This window comes from Bombus bifarius, unplaced genomic scaffold, assembly GCF_011952205.1.
Source record: "Bombus bifarius isolate JDL3187 unplaced genomic scaffold, Bbif_JDL3187 scf7180000007979, whole genome shotgun sequence".
Classification (NCBI taxonomy): domain Eukaryota; kingdom Metazoa; phylum Arthropoda; class Insecta; order Hymenoptera; family Apidae; genus Bombus; species Bombus bifarius.
In genome coordinates, this window is record NW_022884364.1 from 192,087 (window position 1) to 216,968 (window position 24,882).

General features: G+C 33.4%; 1 long non-coding RNA gene across 1 annotated transcript; it reads left to right on the top strand.

The window, feature by feature from the left end:
• The first annotated feature begins 14 nt into the window (after positions 1-14).
• On the top strand, positions 15-24,882 carry LOC117204715. The gene is made up of 3 exons (XR_004487121.1): positions 15-90; positions 706-1,021; positions 24,804-24,882. It is a non-coding gene; the product is annotated as an uncharacterized LOC117204715 (long non-coding RNA).

A 24,882-nucleotide genomic window follows, 5' to 3' on the forward strand; every position in this document is an offset into this window, starting at 1 on the left:
CCCAAGCTCGTTGTCGAATTTAGTTTACTGTCGACTGCCTAACGCGTAAATACCTCGCGATACGTTGTGTAGTTTCTACATTGCCGTGAGGTAGGAAAGTGTATACACATTTCAATCATTGTTAGTGCATCATTATATTCACACTTCATTTGCCACGTAATTACACGTTTAATCTCAATTATCGAGGTAATAACTATAATAACGATTAGAAGTAATTGTAGATTTTGTTCGTGTAAATTTAAGTTTCCAAACGTTCATTAGAATTTTGTGACATAATTACTTACGAGTTAACCTACAGACCATTATACAATCAAATCAAAATTAAATAAAATTACCGGATTATAGTTTAACAATTCCATATTTAGTACTATCTTCCATATTTAGTATGGTTTCGGACGTTCGTCGGAATACTTTCCTTTCTTGATCGGATCAGTTTATTTATTACACTTCAATAGTTATTTAATAATTTAGGTTCTTAAATTCGTCACTAAACGAAAATACCAGTGTATCCGATTAAAGCTTCGTTTTCTTGGTGACAAAAGCGAAATTTCTTTTTTCGTGTATAATAAATTTGAATTTGGCGTTTTCTATTGACAACATAACCTAAAAGGCGGAAATTGACAGAGTAAATGATTAATATTTCAAACAGGAGAAACGATACTATCTTTAAATATTCGTGCGAGATAATACCATGTTTTCTTTTAGTGGAATAGTGTAGATTAGAAAATAGTGGACTAAAGGTGAAAATGAGTGTGAATAGTGTTGTGTGGAATAAAGACGTATAGTGAAGCAGTGTATGTAATTTTAAACATCGCTGGAAAAAGTGTAAGAAGCTCGAACACCGATCAAGTGATGCAGTGTTATACAATGCGTAAAGAAAAAGTTGTCAAACGTGCATTCTCTTTGCGATTAACGTGACCAGCGTTTTTGTGAAACATACCGGAAACACTGGTAACCAGATGGGAAGTGATGTCTACCTATTATGGCAGAACCGTTCTCGAAGAGATTCGCCACAGCTAAGGTAAGTTTCATCCTTGTCTATTCATTGTTTATCTTATTGTTTAATTTATATACGCACCTTTACATCTGAATAAGCTATCGTTATATATAAATGATATAGAGATATGTATTTATTTAACATCGATATAGTCATTGCTGGTATCAATATCTATGTGAATACATACCCGTATACATATTATTCAAAGTAGCAGAAACTTTAACAATAAAAACAATAGAGAAAATCAATAATTATGTGGGTGTATATATTAACAAAGTAAAACAGAATTGTTGTTATTATTAAGAAAGAGTAAGTTCTTAATTAAATAGTATAATAACCTAAAAGCGAAATTGTTGACAATTAATTTTGATCACGATGGGCGTATTATGAGGTATATTACATCAGTGACAATATCATTGCCTGTACAATTTTCGCCTGTCAATTACAATTAAAAGAAATTGTCGTCTACTTGACTGTATGGGTTACGAAATACATATCACGAATCTGGCATTGACGTATACGAAGCTTTTAGTTGCCTACGGTTATACGTTCGAGACCTTTTAAGTGCAGGTCCCAGCGAGTATGTAATTTTCATGTACGATTCCCTTCCTCCTCTCTTCTTCCCCCGCCATCCTTTCTTCTTCTTCCGAATGGTCCGAGCGAAACGATCGAGTACATGCACGCCAGCACATGCTCGTGCATTTACGCTTAAGTTTGCGCATTTATACGAAACGAGCGTGCACACACGTGTGTACGTCTATACGTCCTGCAAATTCAATGGATCGGTACATCGGCACTGGAAAGGTCTTCTTTCTTTCAAATCCTTCTCGTTTTCCGCTGCTTCAAAATGGAAAGAGGATAAATTTTGGGATTTGCGTAATTGCCAAGTCTGAATGTCTCGTAGACAGCCATTTTCCTTTCTCATTGGCTTAGTTTTCAAGCAGCACTGTCGGATAATCTGTAATTTGAGACGAGCCTTCAAGATCGAACATTTCTGAAATATTTCAATTTTGTACGTTTTGTTGAGGGATAATTTTGCTTAATATTAATTATTTGATGTTAAGATGTGATGAAATGTGTGTTTGAAAAAATCAGCGTGAAAATGGCAGTCCAATATGGCATATAATTTAAAAAAAACTTTTAATTCTTAAATACTAAAATATACACATTACAATTCGACATAATTTATAATTAATAATTGCAGTCGTAGTAGCACTGAAACAGTTGCATATCTACACATTTGTCAAACCTAAAGATCTCGCATATTTTTAATTTCGAAAGTATTATTCATTTTTCTTTAGCTCTTAAATTTCGATGAAACATAACAAAATAGATAACGCTGAAATTATTTCATTTAGAACTTTTTTACAGATAATATGTGATTCTTCATCTTATTCCGCATATTATTCAATTATCTTTTACATTTTTGATACTTTGTATTTCACTGAAGAGTGTAATTGAGTTCTGTATTCAAAAAGAGAACCGTGAATCGTGATCCTCTTTAGTGGAACCAGATGTATGTGCGTATATTTAATTGCTTGTTGCATGCAACCATTTGCGTGCAAGTTGCAGTTACACTTAGGTAGGATCACCGATGGTTAAAACGGTTTCGAATTAACCGTTAAGTGCAATCGGCGATTGCTACGGTTTTCGATACCTCATTTCCACTGAAAGAATACTTTCGATACAGTTCGTTTTTTTGCTCAACGATCGTTAAGCAAAATAATGTACGGAAATAGAAAAGCTTTTTAAAGTAGTTGCGTTTATACAGCAGTTGAAAGGAAAGCTTTTTACTGTTCGCTAAGAATATATTATTTGTTCTTGGCAATTCGCCAATTTACAAACTTATAGAAAAGAAACGTATAAATTGAATATAAAAATAATGTGAGGGATAGGAAAAATTGTATGTAATTAAATTGGAATCACCAATCATTTTATAGTTTTTTAAATGTAATATTGTTAACATTATAATTATAAATTAACTTTATTAGTTTATTAACAAATTACAAGTTGATTTCGTGCTAAAAATTCATAATTATAAGCTTCAAAGTTTAACGAAATACACAGGAAATAATCAAAGAAGAGAAAATACAAAAATATGTAATCAGCTTTATATATATATATATATATATATATATATATATATATATATGTAGATCTATTTGGAAACTGCGTGGAAAATAAAAATATTGTGTAAGACATTGTTGATATGAAATAGGTACAGCCATAAAACATAAATGAATACAAGCAGAAATATCCTGTGTACGCATGATTTTCTCATTTTTTCAATAACTCACCTTTTCGACAACCAATCAGGTGAAAATAAAAGCAGAGAGAGATCTTGCAACATGTAATTTTACCGTGTTTCGAAGTCATTGACTTCAACTTCCTCATACCCTTCACGAAAGCTCTTCTTCGCCCACACAAACGCACCGTGCGTGCAAACAAGTATCGTGTCCTCTACATTTTTTACTTCACGTTGTCAAACTTTTTCGTTGCAACTTCGATGCAGTGGCAAGACTGATAACGAACTCTTCTCTTGCTTCAGGTTTAAGTAGTTTATCTTGAAGTTCGTACGTAACGAATTTTTTGTTTGAGTATACACGTGAAACGAATAAATTCCGCGATAGCTTCGTAATTAATACGTTTATTTATGACGTATTATGCGGCTGTCAGAAATAAATAACAACTAACAATCCGATATATATTTACTTTCTGATTTAAGATGTACTTATGCAAATGCTGAAATCGATAGATTTTAAAAGTTAAGAAACGTGAACAGCGTTGATTAGTGAAACTTCCTTTTAAATATGAACTTTAGAAAAGAATTTGTTTTTACTTTTTGGAATCACAGCTAGCAGTTTACTTACTCTGATCCTCTTTACGTGTTTTCTTGATTTTCTATACTCTCAAAGTGCAACAACGTTTACAAAATTTGCAGATTTTCCAAAAGATCTTAAAAAATCACGAGATACCTTTTAATATGATACAAAAGTAAGAACATCTTAAAATATTTCGTTTTAAGTAAAATACACAATAATTGATATTTGTTATAAATATGGTCAGTTGTATAGCATACATATATTTTTCATGAATGAATAATTACAATCAGTATCGTATTTTTATTTTTAGCTATAATTAATACAATATAGACGTAGCTAATGTATTTACCTGTATACTTAATTCTTTTTCTTATTCTTTTTCTAATTTCACTGATAAACAGTTCAAGCAATGTTATAGCTAACGACTGTTATAATCTTTGTAACAAATCTTGTAAGTACTTGTCCAATGAAGAAGCGCGAAAACAACCATTACTTTCCAGCAATACTGTCATGATCATTTTCATTCGTAAATAAAGCGATACATATATTTAATTTCGTTTAAGCATAAACCAACAGTCGCATACCTATTTGGTTTTTACATTTGTATTATACTTCACTTTCTTCTGAATAATTTATTTTTCAAGTTTAATTTACACCACGATCGTAAATTTTCTTCGTAATTACTTGAATGCAAATCTGAGTCGGATGGTATCCACTCACGAATTTCTACGAAAATTTTTACAAAATCGAACATATTTCATCGAAAGTGGTGTGCGTGTGGCGGGACATGACAGCGACCCAACCGATTCTGTCTTTTTTCGGGACATAAAAATTCTTACGCTGCAACTTCTTCGCGTCGCTTCTCGACTTCAAAGACTGCATGCACGGTAAATCTTGCTGCACCGCCGCAGCAGGGAATGTAATTGATTTCACTGTACGTAAGTGTTAAACGAGAATAGATGTTCAACGCACATGCTGTAGTTATCGCGCGATTTGATCTTTCGTAAGTTTCAAGGAAACGTACTATCTATTCTTCTAAGCTGCTTCTCGATTTTCCTTTCGCCACAATGTTTCCCATTGGAATTCTTCGATGTAGAAGGAACGTTAATTTCTATCGATACTTGTTCCCGTTACCATTTATACTTCACTTGTACTATGTACATTATTAAAACTCTTAGTCGATGTAGGCTAAATAATAAATTTAATAGGGACAAATATTTTTGCCATTTATATTATTTGCCATCGTTTCATTAAGCCAAGTATTTCTATCTTATTCACGTAGAAGTTCAAAATTTAATAATATTAAATTTACATAAATTTAACGCGAAGATATAATTTGTCGTTATTATACCAACAAAGTAATACATACATGTGTGTGTATACTATGAACAGAGAATTTCATTTACATGTAAGTACGAGTGATAAAAGAAATTGAATTAAAAGTTGCGTGTTTCTCAAATCGTCGACATGCTATTAAGGATAATGTAAATGTACATGTATATATCGTTTTCGTTTATCCCATCGATATGCATGAATCGCATGGTGTAGCGACATCAAATGGAAACGGTTCACATTAATCATATTACATAGAAGTAAATCAACAATGTATTATTTATTACGCATTTCGTATTTGGTTGTTTAAAAACGTGTTACAGTATCATGATATATTATTACTTATTAATAGCATATGCAATTTTGAATGAAGAGATACTCGTATAAATTACGTATGCAATATGTAATACACATGTAAGAAGTTATTACAAAAGTCTTCTTCAACTTTAATAAACCTCAACTTTGCTATAAGCTTCCTTTTGTATATAACTAAAGAATTATACTGCATTAGTAATCAAATTTAAAAGCTGAATTCACTTACAAATGGTTTACCATTATCTGGAAAAATCAATTGCCCTTCGTTCGATAATTTCAGAATATTTGAACATAGATTTTTACTTGAAACGTGTTATTCCTTTATTTTACCTTTTCAATGATTCGCTATCTCAGAATTGGTACATACCCTTTGTGAATTGATAATTTAAGCATATCAGTTAACGGAACTTCTTGTGGTAAACCAAGTTAATGATTATAAGTATAAAATACACCTGTGGATAATATAGCTAATACATGCACACGTGCATCTCGTCTTCCAACACTGTCCGTATGAGATTAAATAATGGCAAATTGTGGTAGTGAATCGAAAGATGAAGCCGTTAAAGTGTATGCAATAACGTTCAGGTTCGATTTTCATAGGTGTAGAAGATAAAGGAACTATCGTTGAAAATAAAAGAACGATCCTTCCAATTATAATAAACATCATGCTTGCCGCCTTAAACGTTAAACGTTTTTACAATCGAGCTAAACCGTTTCTTCAACGCCACGACTTCATACTTCGCCGATAAATTCCTGTAACGAAGCCTAAGCCTTGTCTATGTAATAAATATGAATACGAGGATCGGCAGCGATCTGCTCACGAGGCTTTCAGCATCAATTTCGTATCGTTCACGCTCGATCTCTAATCTACCTTGGAATCATGGATAAAGTACAGTTAAAAATAATCCATATTGCCGACGTTCCTTTCTACATTCCTCATCGAAGCTACAAACTGCATTCCTTGGGCATGCTGGAACACCCGGCTCTGAAGACCAATCAATTTCTTTCGACGCTACCGCGGCAACTCAGGATGCGTTTAGTAAAACTATTTTTACATAGCCGTAAGCATTCGTCCTGCTCGCGCGAGTCGCAATTCGCTCCGACACTTAGTTAGTTAGCTATACCGACTCCCGTATTTGCATATATGCAAATCGCATTTTCAAAGTTTTTGCCCGAAGGTGAACGGACCGCCGATTTTTCACCGGCTAATGGATGTCGATCATTGTAGTAAAGCGTCTGTTGATTAATAAACGACGTCAAATAGCGTTTTGTAAAGTTTGTAAGAGGGAAAAAGGAACGTGGATCGCGGTGAGAACATATGCTTGACATATGGTGTCTATAGGATGCTTCTATAGTGTGATAAAACAAATATGAGCAGTAAAAAATATGAAAGCAGTAAAAAATGTTTAATCGATATACGCAGGTGTTAAAATTAATTTTTTCCGTGTAAAGTCTATTCTGTGTTGTATGCCGTCGTTCGAAAAATAAATCGAAGGTTTGATTTAAATTACTATTTATGGTGTTACATAAGGACTTTCGTCTATTCGTCGACGTTAGTAAATCTGAAAAATCCATATGAGTCTTTTATTAAGAGACAAATTGATCATACGAAATAAGCGATTACTTAAGCTCTATATTTGAATATCATGAGTCTATCGTTTATATTAGCAATTACAATCGTAATTTACTAAAGCAAATAATACGAAATGTGGTTTTTCTTTATCTTTCATTTATGTGTTTGTATAACGTGAAATTAAGATTTTAGTCTATCAATTCGCTTACTACCATACATATATCCTACCTTTTATATTATGAAATTTTTTAAATAATAAAGACTACGGGTTCGGCCATCACACATCGTCTTGTTTAAAATTTAAACGCGTGTTATACGACTTTTCGTACAATTCGTGTAAAAATCTACAAATTCTGAACATTTTTGCCACGAATTTTATAATCTCTTGACCATTGTTGCGTTTATGCCTCGTTAAGGAGTATTCGCCATTATTCCAGTAATTCCCGACATACGGAATGCACATTGTTCTTGTACAATGTCCGCGTAATTTAACACTCCTCGATGAGCATCGTTGAGAATAAAGGCTGGTCTCGAACCATTCAACTATTTCAGTTACGCAAATGTTCTTTTTTTCTCTCGCTGCTTTCTCCTATTGTTTGAACGAAGGCAATTTTTACTTTCCATTCTATCTATCTTTTTTCTAGCAGATATTACGATGAAATTCGTAGGTTGTCATAAGCTTTCTGAACGTAACAATTATTTTATAAAATTGCATACATTTGCACGATTAGTTATGATTAATTGATGTAATCCCTGTTTCATTTTGCATTGTAATATTTTGGAATATATGAAATTTTAACGACAAAATGTTGCATTAAATTACGCATTAAATAAAATTAATTGTGTACACGCACATCGTATAAGAACTTTTTATATAAAGTAACAAAAAATTAAACTTGATCTCACCACTTAAAATATAGGTACGTAATCTGATTTACTTGGTAGACTATAAACATTAATTGTTGTACACAATTTTGTTTTAAAATGATTTTGTTGACTATTATCATAAACTTTAATTTTTCTCTTCCAATGATTTAATTGGTGTTTCATAAATTGCTCAACAATACGTAATTTTTGTTATTTTAACAAGTGGAATCATTTCCAGAAACATAAACTTTTATCTTCAACAAACATAATATTAATACTTATAGTAATAATAATTACATGTAAGTAATTATTATACATTGTTTTTATTTATTGATTTCGATTATTACTAGTGGGCATAGTAATTACAGCAAGAATTCTTCTCCATATACAAATATTTATAATACTTTCTAATTTTCATGATCCTTCGAAGCTTTCTAAAAGAAATTTTTTTGTAAAAGTAAAAAGGCGAAACGAAAGGAGTTCGAGTAAGAATATATTAAAGATATACGTACAATACAATCGAATAATATTATTTTTGTCAAATTCATTGTCACTTTGAAGTTGTGGGTATAAAGTAGTAAATACAGAATTGAATAAAACATCTAAATCCAATAATAGTTATTTAAATAACGCAGTAAATCTTATAGAGAATTAAAAGAAGTAATTCAGGCGATTAAGCATCTATGTTATGGTTAATAATATTTTTCAAAGTGACAAAATGAAATTATGATTCTGAAAATGAGAATTATGTACTCGATTTATAAGATCGCAGATGAAATATTACAGTCTCTTTTTACTTATTTATTGTTACACTTTATTGCCACGTAGCTGATATAAGTACATCCATCTTACCGCACTTTGCGGTTTCTTATACCGTTGCCTATAACTTACGAGCACACATATTAGAAATCGATCAAGCTTCTGCGTACCGGGTGTCGTAAAAAGCCGTCATTAAAGACGTGCGAAAACAATTGTGTCTGATGTTAACCAAATTGGTAACAAACTGTTATTACTAAACTACTACTTTGTACAAAGGAGCACAACGATTAAAACGTTTAAAAATAATCTGAAACTTTAATTAAAATTGTATCTTTTTCGTTTTAAACGGTACACTTTTGATTTTACAGTAATTGATAATAATTTGCTAAGTTGTTCTTTAAGTTACGAATATAGTTTAATAGAATATTAGTAAAATATCCGAATAATATCTTTTTATGAAAAATTTTACTTTTTTATCTTCAAGTCCTTATATGCAGTTGATGTATTATTTATAATAAAATAAGGTTATACTAAAATCTAATAAGCAGCAAATCTTCAAAATAATTTTGTTTCATCCTATTTAAACGTTCTATCATAAAATATTTATCAGGTTATTAGGATTAAAATGATTGTATTATATGTGATTTTAAAAATATAAATAGATGTATATACAGGGTGGTTTGTAACTGGTGGTACAAGCGAAAAGGGGGTGATTCTACGCGAAAAAAGAAGTCGAAAATATAGAATAAAAATTTTTTTTTTTAATTTTTCCATCGAGACAACGATCTACAGTGAAATCCGTTATGACGTACCGCACGCGTACCGAGCGAAAATTCAAAGTCGATTTTCTCAAAAACAAAGCCTCAAACGAAAAATTTTTATTTTATATTTTCGACTTCTTTTTTCGCGTAGATTTTCCTGTATATATATATATATCTGTTTCAAAAAATAATTTCTATCTTTACTATAAATTCTGGTACTCATTTTACATAATAAAAGTGACTAGAAAACGTAATCATGTCGAGAATTGATGGCTCAGTATATGCACTAGTTTAGTAATTTTACACTATTACTAAGTCTTTCATATTAACGGAAGTTTTACAGAAAATTATGGTGCAGTGTAATTGATGGCATAGAGTATAAGTTTTCGCTAGAACATAAAGGACTTCTTTGTGCTCTTATTGTTAATGTAGCATATAGTGTAACATAGTTATTAACTTTAATTTCTGTGTACAAGGTGTCCATAGAGATCTAATTCTTATTAAAACTTCGCATAATCTTCTCTATCTTAAGAACTTCCGATAAAATTCTTGAGCGACAAGTTGTTATAACGTTCCATGTAATGTTAACGACTTTCAATGTTATCAAAATTCATTGCATGTGAGATAAAGTAATTTTTCAACAAAACTGATAATTCTGTTGGCTTTTTAAATTTCACAGAAACTTGAATATGTATATATGTACATTACTTTATAAAAGTTTCAGTGATCGTATAATGATGGTTAAACGTGTTTCCATTTAGATTAAATTTATCTAATCCTATTATACGTGCAGTGTAGGAGAACGAAGGTAGATTCACAATTTTTTTTGAAAATGCAATAAATAATTAATTATTGCAATAAAGTAATCAACGACCGATGGTACTTCAGTTAATTCTGCACTTCGTTTATGCAAAGTTTGATCTACGTAATCGAAGTATCGAATAATGGTGTGGCAATCATATTTTCTTCTCTTTATACGTTCCAATGAATTTAATTAAAATTTTAACTACCTGACCTATTCATTAGCTTTGGTACAACTTCTACTACTACTACAAACTTTGGTACTGCAAACTCCTCTCTGTTTCTCAGGTTGAAAATTTCACTTGAAAAATCGTTTTGACCCCATCGACGACAAGTAAAGTACCATTGCTACACGCGGGTTGAACGATATTCCGGAAACTGATTTCTACATAAGAATTTAGAAGTTTTATTATCGTGCTATTTGGTGCATATCTGTGGAATTAGGTTCTAGGATAGACATAGACCGAGGAGCAAAATCTCTTCCTAGAAAGTTTAATTTTTTATTAATTTGATTCCAAAACTTGGCCTTCTTTTATTAACCCAAATTTACATAGTACACGAAATGTAATTTTATAAATAATAACTACGTTACTACGTTACTTCCGTACTTTCTCCACCATAGGAGAGCTTCGATCAGTATCGAATCTCATCATTTCATAATTAATAACTCGATTAAATTCACCGAATTCTATTCCATCCTATCAGCGATTCTTCTTTCCCAAACTTTTTCTTTTGACAAAGTACCAACTTCCAAGAGAAAATTGGTCATCGAATCAGGATCGAAGCGATCAGATTCGCTAGAAAGCAAAGAAGAGTAGAGGAAAAAGTAAAAAGGGAGAAAACCAGATCCGTGGATGTCCATTCAGAAATTTTGCTATTCGAGTGGTATCGGAGTCTGGCCGGAGAACGCGGTGGGAGTAAAAGGGGCCCAGCGGCCAGGAAAGTAGGATGATTGAAGCGGCGCGGCAGTGGTGGGAGTCATGGGAGCCTCGACGGGGACGACCTTGCTGCGTGTGTGTACCGTGTGTGCGAGATGCTGACACACGGGACTCTCGGAGTCTCGAGGCAAGACGGTGTGGACCCGTGGACTGTCCCCATAGTACTCCGCAGAAGCGGCCCTGTGCAAGAGCACCGGCCCGATCTGCCTGGCAGTGTCTTATTACGCACGTTGCGGCACTTACCGCACGCGAGATTGCGTGCACGCGTGCTCTCTCGCCTACAACGCGAACGCGCCGTGCCGTGCCGTGCCGTGCCGCGCCGCGCCGCGATGCCGATGCACCGGTGACTCGTGACTCGTGACGCACGTTTTTCCGCGATGCATGCGCGCCGCATTGGATTTCTCCATGGGTGAACGTTCGAAGGTCGTTCGTCGACGTTCGTCGACGAGCATACGGGACTCCTGCGACTCTAGACTAAGTTTTCACATGGAACGCCAGATTCTTTTGCCTTCCACGAACATCGACGGGGATACGCTTGTTGTGCACACCTCGGTCACCCGATTAGAATAGCTGCTGATCTCGTATGCATGCACGTCCGAGACCAGTCTTTTGGAATTCGTTGAAATTCTCTTGCGCGAACGAGAATCGAATCTTTCACGGCGAATAAAAATATCGTTGGTCTTTCTGATGTTCATCGAATTTTCTACGCTAGAAGGATGATAGGATTTCTAGAGGAAGATAAGAGATAATTACATAGTGGGAATTACGAAAAATAAAGAGTCCTCTTTCGTTATAGTTTCATCGTTGATGTGCAGTGTGTAATTGTAAACAGTGATGAGTTTCTTGTCCGGGTGAAGCACCCATGATCGAATTAAACAAACGTACGACTGTTGATACGTCATTAAGCGGATTTAATGAAAGAGCGCAAGCATATTTTTCCATTGAACGACGTCGATGAAAGGCATCATTATGCAAATGGCATTTCAAGATTGACGGACAGGGTTGCTTTCCTCGACAATGCATGCGCGCCAGTATTTCTGGATGAGTAGACAATTAAATGACGTTCGCGCACACTTAATGAAAGGATTGGTTGATCTTGATTAATGGTGCTAGAATTAAGTGTGTGTAACTTGATCGACGGGGGATTCCTTTATTCGGTTAAGCGATGAAATATATTATTATGTAGTGTTCGCTGTAGAACTGACAGCTGAAATTGTTTTGCCGGAGTCCATGTATGCCTGACAGGATTTCTTAATAAGTGGATAATTAAACCTTATTGGTGAACGTTTAAAGAAGTAATTATTTCGTCTTAATTAGTCAGGACGTGTGTAATTATGTGATTTTGCTCGAAAGAAAGGGTACAACTGTTCGATGCTCCTTACGAAAACCTTACGAAAACCTTACGAAAATTATTATAAACGTATGTCTTTTAGGTGACGAATATCGAAACATTGTTAATATTTTCAAAATTCTATTCCATTAACTTCTGACAAACTTTTACGATATTTATACTTTTGGCTTTTTATCTTCTGTATAATATGTGAGAATATTTTTAGAACAAAAGACGAGACGATATATTAAAGATCGAATTTCGATTAAATCGTAATAATTGAATTGCAAGAAATCTGATTTAAAGTTGAATATGAGATGATACACAAATCAAAGCTAATTATATACACTTGCTTTACAGTCCATATACCTGTAGAATATTGTCAATGTATCCGCGTCATAATTTACTAGTGAAGTGTTCACTCAATTGTATGCATATGCATCGTTGACGCATGACATATGTACCTTTCTTAACTGTTTACTTTCACAGCTTTGAAAGCGAAGTTGACAAAGTAAGATTATGAAAGATCATAAAATATATCGCCAGTTTTATTCAAAGAAGCAGCAAAAATTCAAATATAAATTGATTATACCGTAGAATTGTACACTTTCTGCAATCATGCTATTACTAATAGACGGTATATTATAATTATATCAATGAGAATAATTGATGTTTTCACATAAAGATAAATTATTCGTATGATCGATAAATCTTACATAACGGAAGATTGATACACGTTTATGATGATACGCGTTCAAGGAAAAATTAAGTCAGGAAAGTAATCAATTTTCTCCCAGTTCGAAACGAAGTACACTCTCCTCAAAGCATGTTGAAATGTATCATTAGAATGAATTAATGACGAAACATTTTAGAAACGGACATTTTGGAGTACGGTTGTTTTAACGATTTCTAATTAATATATGTCTCTCGAGAGGTAACGGAGCAACGATCGATTAAAAACCCAACTGGGGAAAGTCTTGGAGCAAGATCATGATAATCGATGATTTATCGAGGAGAGATTTTGGTACGTGTTACGTTAAATCATGTCGGATTTCGATAAAATGCTTAATTGAAATTGCATCTCCGTGAGAAATTTAAAATAGGATTGCATCGTTATTATTAATATTACGAGGAATCGTGTTTGAATTGAATGGTCGACGTAATTAAAGCGCATACCATAATCCAATGAAACTCGTACTATAGCGCATATACTTAATTAGATGAATGATAATTAATGAAACTGGCCAAGAATCTGTGATTAAACGAGTGTTGATTAATTAAAACGGATTTCACGAATATCTATACGCGATACGACTTGCTTTTCGCGTTAAAAATCATCGCTCGCGTGCTCATGGAACCTTCACGCGTATCACGAACGTACTCGATAACACTGGACACTTTGTACGTAGACGTTTTATTTATTAATACCTTTCGCAGAGGATTAATCGTAAAGTATCACGCGAATTTGTTTTAAAATTTCGCTTTGTCGCCACGCAAACTTATTTTAAAAGTGTAATCTATTTTCTTAAATAGCTCGTTGTCGGATACTCAAAATTAGCGTTTTTCATCTGGCCGAGATAAACGTCGAGCCACGAAACAGTCGGAACGAACGCGAGATAGAAATCTTGTTGCCAATGATCAAAGATCCAGAGGCGCGACCTTATTGATGCACCCGCGAATCTCTCGTTGCAAAATGTATCGGGGTCAGTTCGAATGCTGTTCACGTTTTACACAACGTTCCGGCCATCCTGCGTCAAGATTCTTCGTCACGACTCCCAAGACTAAGAACACGAAAATGTCAACAGTTGCGACGTGACCGAGTTCGGTAAGCGCGACGAAGTATGCCTGCCAGCAAATGTGCCGGGGATGCAATTTCACCGGTGATAACGTAACAAACCCACCTCGAAACGAGGCTCGAAGGAAACGCGCATACTTTTTGCCTGAAACAACACCTACCGGGAGCAATTTGGAGCGTGTCGGGCCATTTTCGAACGTGATTCATTGCTTCGTTGCCCCTTCGACTTCGATACGAGCGGATACCACATTTAGCCTCTCGTTTCTGTCTCGATCTTACTCGTAACAGTATCAACTTCGATGCAGGAAAGCATAATTTTACTCGACTTTTAAAATTCCAATTGGTTTTTAGGCAAAGTAGTGGAATACGACTGTAAATTACGATACTCGGTAGAAGGAACATGAGTGATAAAGTTCGCAATGATACGACTTGAACCAGCCACAAGTTATTTCGTCTCTTTGCTTATTGAACTCGAGCGTTCACTGGAATCAATTAATCGAAAGTAGATTAGGACTGACGTTCGATGTTTTCAAATATCGCGAATAGTTTGTTGCAGCTGTTCACTTGACTTCGTTCAAGTCCACTTGCGAAACGCCTGAACGCGTTTCTCGAAACTAGTTTTCGTGGTCAGCAGGATTAATGACACGAAAGTGATCGCGTAGGTCTCTGCGGCGTAGAAGTGGCGTGGAACAGAGCGTTCGCCGGGCATGTTTAGACGAAAGTGACAGTGATTAGTGACCACGGTGCATACCTCCGCGGAGCGCACGGCAACGCGGGACTCCTTTATGATTTCGCAAAATTGAACGAATCGTTGTGCAAAAGTGGCCGGTGAAAGTGACCAAGTTTCTCTTCAGAAGTTTCTTTCACTGCAGGAAAGAAGCGATAGCAAAAGAAAAAAAAAAAAAAAAAGGGAGAACATCGTCCTCGTAGATTAATCCTCGTTAAACGAATATGTGCGTTACTATAAATTTGAAGATCGCGTCAGTTTCCGAGATATCGCGCGATAGCGATAAGTGTTAACGCGGAACTGTGTCGAAATATTATTCAAAATTTGTAATGTACGTTTCGTGCTATGAAGGGAATTTCTTCTTCTTTTTCGATATTCAGAGAAAATTAAGTTTCTTCGCTATGCAAGTTAATGGTCTAACGATCAAACGTTTAAGTTACACAATTTCTTTCTTACATAAATATCGCGAGTGATCAAAAATCCAATGACGAGGATGTAATTTTAAATATTCCGCGATTAAAGGATTGAGTCATTTGTTAGCCTGTTGAATAACGTGTTAGATAAGTAAAGTCCAGAAATTTTATACGTGTTTAGTGATTTGGCTATTTGTATGTGATTGTAACAATGAGAAACCGGAAAAAGAGTGATTACTTGCGCACGTCGCGCGTTGGACAGGTGGTTGATCGGTGGCGAACGAGACGGCGAGCAATTAACGAAATATGCAATTAAAAGACCGAATAGACAGGGATAATTGAAACATCCATGGGTGGAAAGGAGGAAGAAGAGGCTGGGGACGTAGCCGTCAAGATGCCGGAGGCCACTCTGAAAATATTCAACGGTGTACAGGTAGGCGTCCGAAGTGTTTCCATTTCCCCGAAACATCCGATACAGTCGTACAAATTAGGAAACGCGTGAATTTTGGGGTGCATTCGAAAACGAAAGAACGAACTGTTCGCAGTTCGTTGCAATCTGCTTCAATTAATTCGGCTGGAGAGTTCGTTTGCCGCGTTCGTTTTCACGCTGTTATCCTTTCTTCGGAAGAGTGCGTGGCCAGAAAGGGAGGCGATGGAATTTATTATCTCGTTGAATTATTAGGTAAACGTACAGGTTAGTCTTAAGGGCGTGTTAAACGACGAATATAAATTGTAGCCGAAATTGTGGTTGCCTGATTTATGCTTTTCATATTACGTATAGTTACGACCATTGGGGCTACCGGTCTTTAAACTAATATGTGGGTTTAGGAAATTAAAATTATTTGCGAGATATTTTATGGCGTCCTTCGAGGCAATGTTCCTCCAGTTCTCCTTTACTCCTGTTCGTTTTTTGTTGATTGAAGTTTGAAACAGTTTAAACGAAAGAGTTAAAGAATTTGTCGAAACGCCTTGTAGTTGAAAGAATATTTTAATATTTTGATATTTTATCATGAAACTGATGTTTCCAGTTTATGAATGAAGTAAATAACTCAATTACTGAAAATCTTAATTGTCATTGAATTCATTTATTCATTAAACACGTGTAATTTCTAATTATATCTCGACGGTATTTTCTAATTGCCAATAACGTTTTAATATCGAAGATACAGTAGAAACTTGATTATCCAAACTAATGACACACGATGTTCGGATGATCGGATAAATTTGCTTTCATACGAGTAAGATTTTGAACTATTTTGTAAATGTTAATATTAGGCAGGAAGCAAAACATTTAGGTAAAAATGTGTAACTTCTCTCAATTTTCATCTGGTTTTTCAATTTTTCTTACAGGGAATCATTCCCGACTTTTCCATTAATTTCCTAGTAAAAGATTGTTCCGTTAATCGAGGTAACAACCGAGATTTCACGTCGCTATGCGTATTACATATTAACAGGTTCAGCAGACGGATTGAAATAGCAAAGTATGATAGAAGTATACGCCTTCAGAAAACTAAAAAAAACATACATGATTCATAATGTGCGATACGCATCCTGAGAGTATGCCATAACTCACGTACAACAGCTTTTTCTGTTCCATAGCAACGTCTATCGTACACTTCCTTTTTCCATTCATCGTTTCTTTCTCTGTCTTGTCTGTCTAACAGCGCGTGCATATGTCTATTTGCCTTCTTCGTTGTTTATCTGCTTCTGTCACTCTTTCTATTTTTATTCTGCACATCTATTTGTCAGATTCATATATAGAAAGGATCAGAGGCTGAAAGAAAATTGCTTATAATTTATAGCAGCCCTTAAGGATGTTGTACTTAGGGCACAGTAGATACACATTGATTGATGATAAATTCTTTGGAATGCTCTATGAAGTTCTATGAAGAATTATATAGTAGTATAATGTAATATAATGGAACCCTGAAATGGATATTACAGTGTGAAAATGTTTAACAAAACTTGTATATCATGTTTCGAAAATTTTTATTTTTATGCGAAGCAAACGTATGGTTTGAACTGTATGTAATTTCGAAAACTGCTGGTAATTTTATAATACTAATAGCGAAGATATTTTACCATGTTAATTGTGTATTAAAAGTTATTTAAAAGTACGAGTATATAACTTATTATATTCGATTGAGTCATTAATTCAATCGTGTTTTTTTAAGTAAAAGACGTTTTTATAATATTCTTCAAGGTGCGAACGAATTTATTGTTCAATCTGATAGCAATATTCTTAGTATAACGATAATTCTAAACCTCTGTGTATTAACAATATAAGAGACAACGTTTTTGCAAATATATACGTGCGAGAGACATAACATTCATTCGAAAATCAACATGTGAAAAGTAAAATCTATTTTCATTTCCGATTGAAGTTTGCGTCCTCATTACACGCATGGAGAGACTAACTTCATATTACTGAATAGGCTCAATACATGTTGCGCGTCTTGTCGACAATCGTCTTTCATAGCCTGTAGTAAAATACTAAAACAAGTAATGAAGCAAGACTGTGTCAAATTAACTAATCATTGCAAATAGCTATGCAAAAATTACTAAAAAGATATACGAGTTTATGAATGATAAAGTACAACTTTTAGGGATGTGTTTAAGTTGCAAATCGCATGATAATAGATATTACTTGTAAAAGAAGCACATCTATATGTAAAAGGTGATTTAATAAAAATTTTCATAAACAATATTTTATATACGTTATATATTATCGTCGAAAATCTGTATTCTCTTTTTAACTTCGTTAGCTTCAACTTCATATATTAATTAACTTATGCGACATTCCATAATATGTTAGTACTTAAATATTACCTACGTATAAATATTTTTTCCTATATTTCTTTCAATTTTTTTTTATATTTATTCTTATCTCATATAATAAAACTATGTTCGAATTAAAGTTGTATTAAATCATTATTAGAAGAGAATTTATTATGCCCGTAACTATAGTTATGCCATGCTTGTAAGCAGAGAATAATTATCTTATTCTTGTTTGTTATCCTTCTAGGAAGCGGCTATACTTTTAAGAAGAGATAGCTAAACAAAGAAATGACCTCATCCGTTAATAATTCTAATTAATGTAATCAGCTTAGCTTTGATTGTCACAATGGGACTGCCACCCCTAATTTAACATGAATCTTCTTTATATGCTACCAAGAACACATTCTTTTCTCCTTCGTTTCTATGAAATAATTGTATTCGTGGAAAAGTATAATCGAATCTACCAAGACTAACTTAACTGATAAATAACTAGTAATCATATACGTAATAATGTAGTAATGATTGAATATTTGAAGAATTAATTGCGTGGATAAACACATGAGTTAAATAAGTTTATCTTTATGTCAAAATCATGTTCAATTTCAAGATTTAAATTTAAATTTAGATCTTTTAACTTGAAAATAAACATAGATTTTAAAAATAAAAAATAATTGTAAAGAATAAATTAACTAATTATTTGGAACTTTACCCCTAGCATCGATTTCGATGATTTTTTAATATACCGTAAAAATCAACATTTTGTAGAAATTTTAAAGGTATTTTAAAAGGGTATTATAAAAATAACTGTAGCAAAAGTCTTTTTAGTTTTTATTATGAATTGACTCGGGTGTATTCAGTATAATCAGGTATCACAATCGATCCTTCAATACCACTAAATAACCGATTATTTAAAATCGTTTTAATCAGTGTGTTTGTATTCGTTTTGTGTATACTGAAAGTTAGTATAAATTTAGTTTGAATCAATTAATCATATTTTTATCTTTCATCTTGTCATAATTCTACCTGAGTTTTTCTCTCTTTTTTCCGTGAAATTACTGCTATCGTGTGTCAGTGCTATTACGAAAATGATTCCATATCGATATCGTGTAGAACTTTGGTGCGAGTAAAATTTATGAAATATTTGCGGTGGTATAATAATCATAACCGTTGTTGGAAATTTCACAAGACTGATCGTGCGTAAAGATAACACGAGTGAAATCTTGAATTCCACGATTATGGTAATCCATTGATCGTTTTCGGTCTTATCGCGAGACGGTTGGCCATTAATGCATTCGACCCAGCGCACAAACAGTAATTCTACGAAAGCATTTACAATTTTAATATGCTAGAACATAATTGTTTTCTTACTATAAAATCTTTTATTGATACTAGTCAATGTATTGTTTGACAGAATTAATATACAATTTGTATAATCATTTGAACCTCTTAATAATCGTGTGTCTGTTCTTTCGCTTAAGATATAGTCATCGATTAAAAAATTTGAATTATGTTTAAGTATATTTCACAATTGAGAAAGCACGTTTCTTTTCCTATATATATCACGCGCATTTATAAATCGCAGGGTAACGAAAATTTGATGACATCATTAGAGTATAAATTACAAAGTTTCTTACGGATAGGACGTGTATATTACGAAAACACATTACGAAAATAACGTTAATATATAACATAACATAAGTGGCACGAGGAAGCACAACCTTTTTTATCGAATGTAAAGTGGCATTTAGAATCAGAATTCAAAACTGTAAGTATTAGGAAATTAGAATCGTCGAAGAAAATTAAGCAATAGAATAGATATAAAAGAAACATAAGTACACGTATATCTTTTAGATAACAAAATCGTTCAAATTCAAACTGCGATAATGCAAAGAGCGTATTAGGCAGGAAAAGAAGATAAAATTCAATTGGAAATTCATGAAGAACTCTTCTAGAGACCAATCAATAATGGGATGATAATTATGAGATTGAAATTCATATAAACTGATAAAGTGGATAAGATATTTGACATTTATTAATCTCTATCCTCGTTAGGTCGCAAAGTGCCGTGTTCATTGTTTGCGGATTTCGCGGCACAGAATTAATTTAAATTCTGTAGCCGTATAATGGCTCAATTGGTCTATTTCGCTGTCCTCAACAGGTTTTCTAAAAATAAAATCGATCGGCACGCGAATAGAAATTTGTCGAAACCATCGTAGAAAAAGCAAAAGACACCTGCAATTTTTCCAAGTCCCTAGCAATTTTCGTTGTTTAATTTAATACGGCGATTAAATTGATAAATTGTTCTTGGTACACGAGTTTACAAGCGTCACGTTTATTACAAAATTTATTGAAATCGACTACGCTTTATGTGACAGCTATTGTTCGCTATTAAGATAATTTCAGAAAATTATCGAATATTATTAACACTTTACAAACGTGCACGAATTTTATACTACGTTTGAATTCGGTTCTCGTTAAAGTGTTATTAATCTAAATTTGTTTGACAAATTTGATATTTATCTTTAGCAAAGTTTTAAGTATCTATTATACCGTAAATACAATTGCTGTTGTACCGTTGTTTTTAAGTTTAGGCTATATATCGGACAAAATAAAACGTTTATTTATAAAGTTAATTTGTCAATATATTTCCGTACCTTGTTTCATGTTTTGAAGTTTGTATGGGATAAGATACAATAAAGGAATTGCAATCAAATGCAGTGAAATGTAAAAAAAGATGAAGAAAACTTTTGTTAGAGAAACGTAACGTTTGTTAAACGTTCCGTTAAACGTAACGTTTGTAAAACATCATATACCATTTTTCAAAAGTATTCCGTATTTATGCCATAAAAACAAGAAAATTCTATTAAATAAATCATATACTTTTCCTTGTTAGTTTTCCAGTATCATTAAATTCCATATTATCATGAATTATTATGTGACTTCTATACAAAATATCCTTCGATACGTCCTCAATACTGTCTCCTATACTATACCAATATACATCGAGATAAAACATATGCGTAGTAGGACTAACGTAACGAAAGAACAGTTTCATATACTACTCTCGTATGCGTATACGACTTCGTATCGTATCTACATAGAAATATCAATCACGATTATTATTATTATTTGTGTTTGGTGCATCCGATATTGCACGGAATTTTCAGAGGTCGCTTCCGCTATATGGAGAGAGGCATAATATTTCTGGAAAATCCCTGTGATTCCGAGAGGAGATCCTCCCGAAGAGAAGTTCGATGAAACAACAATGAGAATCATCCGGGGGGATTAAAGCAGGGATTATTTTGCGGCACGAGTATCTGAATCGAAATGCCGTGCCGCTCGCGCTCGGAGAAAAGATTTTCAGACATGGAAATCATGATAGAAACGCAAATTATATGTACTGCACGTGTTGCAATTAAATCCACCAACCGTGCTCTCGTCTTCTGGGTATAACGTTTCTTCGATATATTTAATATTTTCCCATTTTAATGAGTCTATACCGTGTACACGTTGGAGAGTTATTGATCCGTTGGTGAAACCATTCCATAACAAATTCATTTTTGTAAACGAAATAATACGAGCGATATTAAATTTGTATGAAATTCAATTTCGATCGATTATCTGCGCATTGCACAGCGTGCAGAGCAATATTATAAGGACATTTATTTTATCTCTACAAACGTTATTCCAATCTTCATATCTTCATATTTTTATATTTCGCGCAACAAGCAAAAACAAAAAAAAAAAAAAAGGAAATTGGTCCACCTTCGAATGTTTTATTTATTGAAAATTCCGAAACAATAAAACACAATGAGAAGAATTTCAATAATTTCAACGACTGATATCAAACGTTAGATCTGTGCAAATGGATTTTTTCACCGTAACGTTCGGCTACGCTTTTTCCTCCGAATGCATTTTTAAACGATATTAAAAACATAAGATTCGTATATTTTTTGTAAACGTTAATTGATATTTAGTTTGTTGTTAATTTAAGTTGTTATTACGTCCATTACTGAACATATTCTTATTATTGACAATTCTATACGTTAATAAAGGATTTTCATATAAAACGTACCTCTATCGGATAAGTCAGTAACTTTGTTTTCGCGTGAGACAAGCTTCATTTATGTTGACCTATTTTATAAATATCAACGTTAGTAATTATACTTATACGAATAAGAATATAGCAATTTTTTTCAATATTTATCCTTTCCAATATTTCTTACTGGAAATCACCTCGAAATTTCTCATTGATAGATGTTTCGATAATCGATAGTTTCATTAACTAGTGTTCCGGTAATCGAAGTTTTATTGCGTTGTAGACTGAATGAACTAAAATTGTCGAATGTCAGCAGCGATGTCATTAGTAATTTATCAACACGGTATGCTCAATTACGAAGGCGACATATGTATTGTCAAGAACAGACTGTAGATACGAAATTGTATTAATTATCGTTCCTTATTACATTCCTGCAATTTACCCTCTGGTCAGTTTTATTTATTGTCGTTAGAAGAGGGGTCGCTATTTTTATCGACCGTATAATCATCAAACAGCGTGTTTGATCAAGGAAGAGGATACCTTCGAAGGATACACGAAATTGTGCTGAACTTTTCTGGTATTCCAACCCTCATGTTTTCCTCGCTGAGTCGACCTCTTCAACCCCTATTAAATGCGAAGAAATATTTGGCAGAAATTGAGAAAGTATTATACTTGCCGAAAGCATTAAACTTTGAGGGGTGAAGTGGATTATTATTAATAAATCAGTTTTTTTAAACGTTGTAGTATAATATCGATTACTGGTTTGTTATTTTCAATTCATCGAAATGATTCATTGTTATTTTCTAAAGATTTTTAAAAAATGTTAAACGCATAATATTGGAGGTTTGTGTATTAGTAATTGTATATCTACCGATATATTATAACATTTACCTTCGATGTCAGTAGATAAATATAATAAATCTAAGATGAGGTTATAATCGTACAATTATTTTTCCCTTTCGACGTATAATATTTTGAAATAGCTTTGCTTAAAATGTACATTACCAAATATATATGTCTTTCTATTTATTAGAACGTTTCTTTTTCATCCGGATAGTTATTTAGATAATTTTATTCGTTTTAAATAACTAATCTGTGTGCGTTTCATTGACTTTTATAAGAAAAATAATTAATGTAAAACAAAAGGAAGAATAAATTTTTTTATATTTAACGGAGAAGGTAGTAAAATCGAACGTTTCTGGCTTTCGCTTATCTCGAATTAAAGTTACTTATGTCCCTGCATTTGTTTCAGAAGTATGTACTTTCAGTTTGTACGAAAGTGCGTTAGCCTCTGAAATACATCGTTGTCGAAACTCGGTAATTAGATCATCGTTGAGCGCCAACTATTTTGCCGAAACATTGTAGCTCGCAGCAAATTCGTGACTTCGTAGCGAACAATCGACCCTTGTATATCGTTCTCGAGAAACTGGCCCAACAATTCGGACACCCATTGACTACCTTTGGCCAGAAAATCAAGTACCGTATAATTTCGAAACCTCGCCTTAGTCTTCAAACCTCGTGCCATAGCAATCACACTATACCTCCTATTCCACTTTACCGTGGCGAGCAATCGTTTGCAGCAGTGTAGCCCTGGAGAAATGAACTTTGCCTGCGCTGCTCTAATTTGATGTGGGAAGTAAGATTTAAGTTTTCCACGTGGAGCGAAAGAGAGATGTTCTTCGTTGATTTTAATGTTAAGTAGTTGTAGAGTTTGTAACAAAGTTAGAACGTATCGTTCACAAATACTTGATCTCTATTGCATAATCGGAAATATGCGAAATGTACTTGAAAAAACATTCATATAAAATAATCAAATTTCTTTTCTTCTTACTTTTCGTACGAATATATTATTTATGAACGAAATGCTAAGAATTAATAGGATGAACATCATGCATGAAAATAAAAAAGATTTTATTTTATGGATTATCGCGTAAAACGAGTGAAAATCGTAACGGAAATATAAAAAGAAGTTTATTCGAACGCACGCATGTGTATCATAACGATAATAGCCGAGAGTGATTCACCAGAAATTAGTATAAAGATACTACTGGTAATCGAGCTAAAACAGCAGATTAAAAGCTCGTAAAAATCATATTTCGGTAATTTAGTTCTCTCGGGGGGCTATCAATTTGTACGGTACCGCAGAAGGCAATTAACGGGATAAAGTATAGGCTGTTACATAATTAACGAGTTCTAATAATCTGAAATCAATTTAAATGAAAAAATAGGAATAGATAATTTGTCTAATTCAATAATCATATATCATCCGCTATATTTATTACTAATTTATCGTCCCAATTAATCTGAGAATTATTTTATTTTTTGATAAAAATCGAATTTTAACATTTTCGGAATAACGTGTTACGTAAACGAGAAAACAGTAACATACCGAATTAATATCAATGCTATGACGAATCAATTTGCTTCCTTAATATGCTGTATGTTATTTGCATAATTATGGCTTATTTATAGCATAATTATAGATACTGTAATGCTTTCCTAGTTTTCAAAAATACCTGTAAACACAATACTAAGGCAACATTTTTCTCGTTACAGTACATGGGTTCGTTTCCTGTGGCAATTCCCGACATTGCCAGCCGAGCTGAGTACGTACGCTCCCAGTTGGAGACCCTTA